Genomic DNA, 11,053 nt, shown 5'->3' with positions numbered 1-11,053 from the left:
GCTTCGCCCAACCCCGAGGTGGAGCAGGAACAGGGTCCGGCCCTTGTGGCCCAGGGGGAGAGGGCACCCGGCACGCCGGGAGGAACAACGGAGGCTGGCACTGCGCAACACGTGGCAGTGGAGCACGGCAACGAGGGAGAGGGGGACCCGTCGTCCCATGAGATGGAGACGAGCGACCAGTGCCTGCAACTGGCGCTCTCTCCGGAGTGGCGGCCGGAGGAGGGGGACCCTGGGGAAGGGCCGGGCGGCGGGGGCACCGAGACGGACCCCACCCACCCCCTCATTGGTATTGCTACACCCCCAGACGCGAGCCTGGGGGGGGTAGAGGAGGACGCCGGGGAGGAGATGGAGTGCCAGTCGGCGGCTCCGGACCCCTCTCCGAGCGGAGAGCAGCAGCAGCAGGAGGGTGGACCTGCACCGGGTGCACCGCACGCTGGGGCGGCGGCTGAGTGAAGCCAGTTTTCAGTTTGTGTTCTTATGTATTTATCGTGATTTCTGTTCGTTGGGAGTCCTTTGCAGCTGACTTAAGCGTTTTTCGTTTGTACCGTCGATCCTTTGTTTTGGGACCCAACCCCACTTTATTGCGCTATCCAAATGGAGAGCCAAGGGGGTCCAGCCTGGAGGCTAAACTTAGCCACCTGGAACGCCAGGGGCTTGAGGCAGGAAGAGAGGCGGGGGGAGATCCTGGCGGCGCTCGACCGCCTGGACCTCGACCTGATCGTGCTGCAGGAGCTGCACTTTCGGGGAGAGGAGGAGCGCAGCAGTGCTCAGCGGCGCTGGCGGGGCGGCCCGTCCTTCTGGTCCTTCACCCCGGAAGGGACAGGCGGGGTGGCGGTGCTGGTGCGGGCCCGGAAGGGCCTGACCGTCAAGCGCTGGGTGGAGGTGACGCCGGGGCACTTGGCCCTGCTGGATTTTAACCTGTCCGGCGTCTCCGAGTCCGGCGAGCCGGAGGAGCGGCGTTTCCGGCTCTGCGCCGTCTACGGCCCCCAGCGGACCGGGCTCCGCAAGAGCCTGTGGACGCGCCTGCGGGACCACGCGGTGGCGACCCAGAGGTCGTTGCTGGTAGCAGGGGATTTCAACAACCGGGCCCGGGAGCAGGACCGGGTGTCGCTGCGTCCCGGGGCGGCGCCAGCCCCGGCCCCCCTGACCCCGGAGGAGAGGAGCTTGCAGCAGCTCCTGGAGGGCGAGCTCGGCCTCGTGGACGCGGCCCTGCAGGCGGAGAACCATCTGGGCTTCTTCCCCACGCACTGCAGGCACACCTTCCAAGCCAACTGCCCGGAGCGGCGGGAGGGCCGCTTCACCTATTACCACCCCAGCGTGGCCAGCCGGCTGGACCGGGTGTGGGCGGAGGCCTTCTGGGAGGTGCGGGAGTGCCAGCTGCGCCTGACGCCGTGGTCGGACCACGGCCTGCTGGCCTGTCGCCTGGCGGCGGGGCGCCTGCCGCCCCGCGGGCGGCCGCGTTGGCGGCTGCACCCGCACCTGCTGCGGGAGCAGGAGCTGCGGGACGTGCTGGAGGCGGCCATCGTATCCGCCAAGACCCGGCTGGCGCACGAGCCCTGCCGGCTCACGGCCTGGTGGGAGAGCCTGAAGGGGGAGATCCGGAGCCGGTGCCAGGCGCTGACCGCGCGGGCCTACCGCCGGGACCTGGCGGAGTACCACCGGGCGCTGAACGGGTTCCTGGCCGCCCACCAGCGCATCAACCGGGGCCTGGCCTGGGACCGGGAGAAGCTGGCGCGGGACGGCGACGTCGTCCAGGCCTTCCACCGCAAGCGGCGCGAGCGCCGGCGGCAGCGGCAGCGATGCCGCGCCAAGGGGCCGGTGGTCGAGCGCGACGAGTGGGAGCGGAGCCGGCGGGTCCGGGCGCCCCAGCAGCCCATGGAGGGCCTGCGGGAGGCGGAGAGCGGGCAGCTGCGCACCACCCCGGAGGGCATGCTGTCGGTCCTGCACCGACACTATCAGGCGCTCTACGGGGGCAAGGGGCAGGACCCGGAGGCCGTGCGGGCCTTCTTGCGGGACGCCCTGCCCGAGGAGCGGGACCGGCTCAGCGCGGAGGAGGAGGAGGGCCTGACCCGTCCGGTGACGGTGGAGGAGGTGCTGGAGGCCATCCGGCGGGGCCGAGAGGCCTCGGCGCCCGGCCCGGACGGCCTGGGCTACGCCTTCTACAAGGCCTTCCAGCAGCACCTGGCCCAGCCGCTGACAGAGGCCTTCAACGAGGCCCTGTCGGGGAAGAGCAGCTTCAGCGGGGCGTTCTTCGGGGGGGCGTTCACCTTCCTGTACAAGGGAGGGGACCCCACGCTGGTCACCAACTGGCGCCCCATCACGCTGACCAACGTGGACTACCGCATCCTCGCCAAGGTGCTCAACACCCGCCTGGCGAGGGTGTCGCCCAAGCTGGTCCATGGGACGCAGACCAGCGCGGTCCCGGGGCGGCGGATGGCGGACTCGCTGATCGTGCTGCGGGAGGTCTTCCAGGCCACCCGGGCGGGCGTGTGGGGCGGCGCGGTCCTGCAGGTCGACCAGTCGAAGGCCTTCGACCGGGTCGACCGGGCCTACCTGGAGCAGGTGCTGGTCAGCAAGGGCGTCCCCGAGGCCTTCGTGGGGTACCTGCGCACCCTGTACCGCCAGGCCAGCGTCACCCCGTGGGTGAACGGGCACCCGGGGGAGCCGGTCTTCCTGCGCTCGGGCATCCGGCAGGGCTGCCCGCTCAGCGCCCTGCTGTACGTGCTGGCGCTGGACCCGCTGCTGGTGCGCATCCAGCGGGACGGGCGGATCGGGGGCATCGACCTGTCCGGGGGCAGCGGCGAGGGGCCCGTGAAGGTCGTGGCCCACGCCGACGACGTCTCGCTGCTGGTGCGGACCTCTGGGGAGCTGCGGGCGGTCCGGGAGCAGATCCGGGCGTACGAGGCTGTGTCTGGGGCGGCCGTCAACCCGGACAAGTCCCGGAGCTATGTCCTCCGGCCCCGGGCGGAATCGGTGGGGCTCCGCTCCATGGCCTCGCTCTGGGAGGAGGAGGAGGAGGGCGCCCCGGCAGCAGCGGGCGAGGAGGCGGAGACGGTCCCCATCCTGGGCGTGCACTTCAGCCTGCGCGGCCGGGGCTGGGAGGCCAACTGGCGGGCCTGGGAGGAGAAGGTGGAGGCCAAGCTGCGGCTGTGGCAGCCCTGGCGCCTGGGCCTGTACCAGCGGGTGCGCTACGTGAACACCTATTGTGCCCCGATGGCCACCAGCCTGGCCGCGGTGTTCCCTCCGCCCAAGCGCCTCCTGGACGGCGTGACGGGGCGGGTCTTTGCGTTCCTGTGGGGCACCAAGTTCTTCCCCCTGGCGCGGGCCACCGCCTACGGGCGGGTGGCCGAGGGAGGCCTGGGCCTGCGGGCGCTGGGCCCGCTCTTCCTGGCCGTCTTCCTGGCGGCCAACTGCGGGGGCGTGGTGCGGTGGCAGCTGCGGCTGCGGGCCGAGGAGGAGGCGGGCGTGCCCCTAGCCGTCACAAAGGGCGGCTCGGCCTGGGCCCGTCTGCGCGACGTGCTCGAGGGCACGGCCTGGGGGCGCCGCTGGTGGACGGGGCAGGAGACGGGCTTCCGCCTCTCGGCCGCGCTGCGGCTCGGCCTCCCGGAGTACTGGCAGGAGGCGGCGGGCTGGATCCGGGAGTTCGGGGTGAGCGCGGCGCAGTGCAAGGGGCCGGACGCCGGGGTGGAGGAGGCGGCTCTCCGGCGTGCCATCTACAACGCCCTGACCGAGGGGCTGCTGGAGACGGCCCGGGCGCACCGGCGCCTCAAGCGGGCCCGCCTCTCGGACTACCTCTTCCAGGCGGAGGCGGTCCGGGGCACCTTCGGGGACCGGCTGATCCCCCACAGCCTGTGGGAGCTGCGCTGGCGGGCCTTCCACCAGGTGCTGCGGGTGGGGGCCACGAGCCCCTGGCTGGTGGAGTCCAGCAAGCTCTGCCGTCGGCCGGCCTGCTCGGAGCAGCCCCTCCCACGAGAGACGGTGGCGCACTTTGTCAGCGAGTGCGCCCCGGCCCGGCGCCTGTGGGAGAACGTTGCTCAGGCCCTGGACTGGCCGAGCCTGGCGGAGCAGGGCTGGGAGACGGTGGTCTCCGGGGCCGAGCCAGCAGCAGGTGCGGGAGCGTGGAGCGGGCCCCGGGCCTTCGCCAGAGCCGTCCCGTGGGCCGTGGTCCGGCTGGTCAACCTCTTCGTCCTGCTGGCCCTCTCCATCCAGCGGGGCAAGGAGCTGCAGGGCGGGAAGCCCACCGAGGCCCGGGCGTGGACGGACTTCGTGGTGTCCCGGCTCCGCGACCAGGCCGGCTACGAGCGGGGCGTCCTGCCTCGGGACAAGTGGCGGCGGCGGTGGGCCTGGCTGCAGGGGGTGCACCCGCCCATCACATAGAGGGGCCTTTTGCACTGTAAATATCTGTAAATGTTTGTATATTTGACACTGCTTTTGTATATGGTTTTTCCAATGTTACTTTAGAAATGTATCTGAGCCAGGATGGACCTTTGTGTTTATGTATTTTCTGTTTTTTCCCCTTTGCTTGCACCAGGAGGGACTTTGTTGGGGTGGGGAGGGTGCTGTTTTGGGGAATGTAACCTTTTAACTCTGTTTCTGCATTTGTTTTGTACCGGGGAGCTCTGCTCACAGTTTATGTAGCGGGCATCTCCCCTCTCTGTACTTGTGTTTGTAGAACGGTGGTTTTAACCCAATAAAAATTATATTTTCCTAAAAAAAAAAAAAAATTATATTTTCCTAACCCTAACCCTAACCCTAACCCTAACCCTAACCCTAACCCTAACCCTGACCCCCCTGACGGAGTCGGGGACAAGGAGGTGGCGGTGCCCCGGTAGCAAGGGCGGCCTGTGGGTACGGGGGTTCCTTGTCCATCTCCCTCCTGTGTGTTCTCTCTCCGTATGCCCTGTTGTAAATAGTTGTACATAGTTGTAAATAGTTGAACCTTTTTGATTCTGTTTTCTGCTGCTGTAACTCTTTGTGTACCTGTTTTGTATTAGTTATGTATTTGCTTTGAACTGCCTTTGTTTCCCAGGTCTGTCCTGGGTTCTGTACAGAGGGATGTACTTCTCCGAGGGGGGTTTGTTTATTTGCTTCTGTGTTTTTATGCGTTGTCTGCCGTTGCTTTGTACCTTGTCCTCCCTGTTGGCTGTGCTTGTGTTCCTGACAACTGTTTTTACGTGCTGTAGGACGGTGGCTTTGTCCAATAAAAATCATTTATTCCTAAAAAAAAAAAAAAAATCATTTATTCCTAACCCTAACCCTAACCCTAACCCTAACCCTAACCCTAACCCTAACCCTAACCCTAACCCTAACCCTAACCCTAACCCTAACCCTAACCCTAACCCTAACCCTAACCCTAACCCTAACCCTAACCCTAACCCTAACCCTAAGGGCCCAGAAGAACTTGCTCGTGAAGAGGTGGGTGGAGGTGACTCCGGGCTATTTGTGTTTTTTGGATTTTAACTTGAGGGGGCGGGACGAGTCAGGACAACCAGCGGAACACCGCTTTCGGCTGTGTGCGGTCTACGGACCGACGAGGATGGGAGCGAGACGGGCGTTGTGGGCTAGACTTCGGGACCACTCTACGACGACTCAAAGGTCGCTGGTGGTGGCCGGAGATTTTAACAACCGGGCACGGGAGCAGGACCGCCGGTCCTTGGGCCGGCAGCGCCCGTCAACGCCAGTGCCCCTGACGCCAGAGGAGCGTCAGCTACAGCGTTTGCTGGAGACAGACTTACAGCTGGAGGATAAAGCCCTTTGCGTCAATAACGTCTTGACGTTTTTTCCGACGTATTGCGAGCCGACTTTTCGTACGTCTCATCAGGAGGACGAGGGGGGCGTGCGGTTCACGTACTATCACTCCAGAGTCGTGAGCCGCTTGGATAGAGTATGGGCGTCGCAGGAATGGCGAGTGCATAAATGCCAGGTGGGTCTGACCACGTGGTCGGACCACGGGTTTTTGCTGTGTCAGCTGTATGCGGGCCGCCTGCCCTCCCGCGGACCCCCCCGGTGGAGGCTTTCTCCTCGATTGCTGCGGGGAGAACAGGAGGTCAGAGAGACGGTCGAGGCGACCGTGGCGGCTTCCGTGAACCGGTTTCAGAGTCGTCCGGAACCAAAACGGGCAAGGGTAACGGGATGGTGGGAGGATCTGAAACGTGAAGTGCGGAGGCAGTGTCAAGCTTTGGTCGCCAGGACGTACAGGAGGGACCTGGCAGCCTACCACCGTGCTCTTAACAGGTTTCTGGGCGCCCATCGGCGGATTAACACGGGCCGCCCGTGGGATCAGCGACAGTTGGAGGAGGATGGGGTGACGATTCAAGCGTTCCATCTGAAAAAGAGGGAGATGCGCAGGCAGCAGCGCTGCTTTCGGACTAGGGGGCCTCTGGTGCCTGAGGGGGAATGGGAGAAGAGCCAACGCCCAAAGATAGCACGGCAACAGTTGGAAAGCCTTCGGGTGGCGGAGGGTGGAGAACTGGTTTCCACGACAGAAGGGGTGTTGACTGTGTTGTCCTCGCACTATCGAGGCCTCTTTGGAGGGACTCCTCTAGATCCGAACACGATGCAGGAGTATGTGGGGGAGGCACTCCCGGAGGAGGCGGACTGCCTGACGGAGGAGGAGAGGGAGGATTTGCTCCGCCCTGTATCGGAGGAGGAAGTCAAGGCGGCTATCTCCAAAGGCAGGGAGCAGTCTGCGCCAGGCCCGGACGGGCTCGGGTACTCGTTTTATAAGACCTTCCAGGCTTACCTGCTTGCTCCGTTAGTCCTCCTCTTTAACCGCGTGCTCTCCAGGGAGGAGCGTGCCAGTCGGGAGTTTTACGGGGCGGCTCTCACCTTCATCTACAAGGGAGGAGATCCGACATTCGTAACCAACTGGAGACCTATCGCCGTGACGAATGCGGATTACAGGATCTTGGCCAGGGTCCTGAATGCGCGCTTGGCGAGAGTGGCGGATAAGTTGATCCACGGGTGCCAGACGAGTGCTGTGCCAGGAAGACGCATGGTGGACTCGTTGGTGGTCCTCCGAGAGGTGTTTGAGGAAGTCCGTTTGGGGAGGTGGGGCGGAGCCCTCCTGCAGCTAGATCAGTCTAAGGCTTTCGACCGGGTCGATCGCACCTTCTTAGAGTGTGTCTTACGCTCGAAAGGGGTACCCGCCGGATTCGTGGACTTTCTACGGATCCTCTATGAACAGGCACACGTGACTCCGTGCGTGGACGGGCGGTTTGGAGGGGAGGTCGCTCTGCAGTCAGGCCTTCGGCAGGGATGCCCGTTGAGCGCTTTGCTTTACGTGGTGGCACTGGATCCGCTTTTGGTCAAGATTCAGAGGGACACGCGGTTGCGGGGGGTGCCTCTGTCGCTTCGGGAGTCGGTGGCGGCGGTGAAAACCATTGCGCACGCGGACGATGTGACTTTGCTGGTGAGATCGGAGGCGGAGTGGAGGTCCGCATGGGAGCACCTGGCGGCGTATTCCGCGGCCTCCGGAGCGGTGATTAATCCCGACAAGTCCCGTGCCTTTCTCTTGCGGCCTCGAGCGGCGGAGATCCGCGTGTGCCCGATGGCGGCGTTGTGGGCCGCGCGAGAGTGGGACTCGGAGGACTCCTCCAGTGTGGTGCACCACGTCTCTGTTTTAGGGGTGTCTTTTAGTCTACAAGACCGGGGATGGGAACGCAACTGGATGGACTGGGAGGTGAAGGTCAAGGAGCGGTGCCAGTTGTGGCGGAATTGGCACCTCAACGTGTACCAACGGGCGCGTTACATCTCCACCTATTGCGTACCGATGGTCACGAGTTTGGCTGCGGTCTATCCACCGCCAAAGTCGCTGCTTGACCGGGTGACGGGTTTATGTTTCCAATTTCTGTGGGGGACTAAGTTTTTCCCGTTGGCGCGTACGGTCGCCTATCAGCGAGTGGTGGAGGGGGGCTTGGGAGCGTGGGCCTTGGGTCCCCTCTTCTTGGCCATTTTCTTGGCCACCAATTGCGGGGGTGTCGCGCGGTGGGGGGAGGAACGACAGCAATTGCAGCAGCAGCAGCAGCAGCAGGAGGAGGAGGAGGCTGTGGCCCAAAGGAGGTGGGACCGGCATGGGAGCATTGGACGAGCCGCGTGGGCGCGTCTCGACGAGTTTCTGCGCCACGTGCCGTGGGGCCGTCGCTGGTGGTGTGAAGAGAAGCTGGGGTTTCGCCTGACGCCCACCTTGAAGGTCGGGCTGCCGGACTTCTGGCTCGAGGTGGCAAGCCAAGTGCGTGAGTATGGGGTGGAGGCACGCTTGTGTAAGACCCAGGGTGTGGAGAGGAGCTCCTTGAAACGCGACATCTACGGGGCGATTCTCCAGGGACTCTTGGAACGAGCGTCGGCTCACCGCCGGCTGCGGAGAGCTCGTCTCTCTGCGTACCTCTGGCAGCCAGAAGTGGCCGCGGGCACCTTTGGAGACCGCTCGGTCCCCTACAGTTTGTGGGAGCTCAGGTGGCGGGCCTACCATCAGGTGGTGCTGGTGGGAGGGACCATGCCTTGGTTGGCGCCCGCACAACGTGTCTGTAGGAGGCCGGCGTGTTCCGCCCGGGGCACGGCCGAGGAGACTGTGCGGCATTTCGTGGCGGAATGCACTCCGGCCCAACTGCTGTGGCGCACTGTGGCGGGGGCGTTGGGCTTGCCCGGCTTAGCGCGACAAGGGTGGGAGAGTGTGGTGTCTGGGCAGGAACCTGCGCAGAGGACATGGGCGGTGGGGGTTCCGTGGTCAGTCATTCGCCTGATTAACCTCACCGTCCTCTCTGCACTGACCATCCAGCGTGGCAAAGAACTGCTGAGTCGCTCTCCTAGCGACGTGAATGCCTGGACTCGCTTTGTCCTTTCACGCGTGCGAGGCCTGGCCCACTTTGAACGGAGGGACCGACGGGTCAGTCCGGACCAGTGGCGGAGAAGATGGGCCTGGTGGGGCGAGGTCTTCCCACCCATCACCTGAACTGGACAAGCTGCTGCATTCCTTTGAGGGTGCTGCTCTGTATGTTTGTCTGTTGCATTTTGTAATTTGTCTTTTGTAACACATTTGCTTTGTACCTTCTTGTCTCTTATTGCTGGTGTTCTGTAATTAGTGTTGTGTAATTTGTGCATGTTCTGTTTTGTATTTTGTACCTCGTACTGTGTGCCTTGTATGTAGTGCTTTGTATTTTATCTCCCGTATTTTATGGCTCTGGTATTTTATTCCTGAATGGTACTTTGTATATATTGCTGTTGACGGTTTTATGGTCGTGTTTTATGTCTTGTAGGACGGTTTTCTTTGCCAATAAAAATCTCATTTCCTAAAAAAAAAAAAAAAAAAAAATCTCATTTCCTAACCCTAACCCTAACCCTAACCCTAACCCTAACCCTAACCCTAACCCTAACCCTTCTTGTCTCTTATTGCTGGTGTTCTGTAATTAGTGTTGTGTAATTTGTGCATGTTCTGTTTTGTATTTTGTACCTCGTACTGTGTGCCTTGTATGTAGTGCTTTGTATTTTATCTCCCGTATTTTATGGCTCTGGTATTTTATTCCTGAATGGTACTTTGTATATATTGCTGTTGACGGTTTTATGGTTGTATTTTATGTCTTGTAGGACGGTTTTCTTTGCCAATAAAAAATCTCATTTCCTAAAAAAAAAATCTCATTTCCTAACCCTAACCCTAACCCTAACCCTAACCCTAACCCTAACCTGAACTTCCTGTGGGTGGGACCTGTTCTCCAGGAGCTCTGAGTGAGTCTGCCAAACAAAGGCATTTTTCAGTTGTTTTGAGTGATTGTTTTGAAGTTTTTTGTGTGGACCCAGTTGTAGGAAGGTTAGGGGCCCCCTTTGGTGGTATCCCCACCGGGGGGGACCAAAAAATGGACCCAGGAGGTCCAAAGAAAGGATCCCAGGAGCCTGCTCTGCAACAAACTGCAGGAGCCAGGCAATTAGCAGCTTCAGCTGGCAAGGAGCAGCAATGCAAAGGGCAAGAGACACAACAGAGAGGAATGGAAGGTGAGGAGCAGGAGAAGGGGAATGAGAGAAGAACCCCCCTCCCACTGGAAAAAGAGAATGGGGGAGAGGGTGGACAAAGGGGGAGAGGGCAGAAGGCGCAGGAGCCCCCTGCCCATGCAGCAGCAGGGGAAAAAGCCCTTAAAGGGACAGTGTCCAATGCCTCCAGCAAGCAGAAGGAGATGGGAGGAACATCATCAGGACGCCCCCTCCCACAGGAGACACAGAATAAGGTTGAGGATGGACAAGGGGGGAGAGAGCAGAGGGGCCAGGAGCCATCAGCCCGCTCAGCAGCAGGGGGAAAAGCCCTTAAAGGGACAGCGTCCAAATCCTCCTGCAAGCAGAAGGAGATGGGAGAGCCCTCTTCAGGAGAGCAGAAGGGGAAGGGGCCGCCTCCAGACGGGGAAGGGAGCTCTCGGCAGCTAACAGAGGACGCCCCCGGTCCCAGAGGGAGACTCCGGGAAGAGCAGTCCGTGGCAACGGCAGGGGCCCCAGCAGCGGATGACTACGTGGAGGGGCTCCGTTTGAGAGTGTGCGCGGCCCAGGAGGCGGCGGTGTGGGGGCCAGAGAGAGGGAGTCGAGGGGGGCGTCCGCTGCAACATGGCTGGCAGCAAGTGGTGGTGGAGTTGTCAGAGCCCCCCTACCAAGAGCGGGACCTGGCGGTTCTGTGGGCCCACCTGGTCGCCAGCCTGACGCTCCCTGACGAAGGGAACTGGAAGAACAAGGACGAGTCCAAGTTCAGCCAGCAAGGGATGCTGGACCGGCTGTCCAGAGGGAGGGATGAGCTGCTGGAGGCGATGAAGGGGCGGCAGGACGGTCCTGTGGAGAAGCTGGCGGAACGGCGAGCGTGGACTCTGCGTTTGCTCAAGAGAGCGGTCTCCTTCCGCCCGTTCCAACAGCAGAGGGTGAAGTGGCCGGACTGGTTGGGGGAGAGGGGCATGAGCAACCTGCTGCTGACTCTCGCCGACCACTGGAGAGTGCAAGTGTGGGAGGCGCAGCAGGAGGGAAGGAGTGTGGAAGAGGAGGTCCGGCCCCCGTTGCGTCAAGGGGGACCGATCGCACAAGGAGGTCT

This window comes from Tiliqua scincoides, chromosome 16 (genome assembly GCF_035046505.1).
Source record: "Tiliqua scincoides isolate rTilSci1 chromosome 16, rTilSci1.hap2, whole genome shotgun sequence".
In the NCBI taxonomy this organism is placed as follows: domain Eukaryota; kingdom Metazoa; phylum Chordata; class Lepidosauria; order Squamata; family Scincidae; genus Tiliqua; species Tiliqua scincoides.
This window is presented reverse-complemented; position numbering follows the sequence as displayed.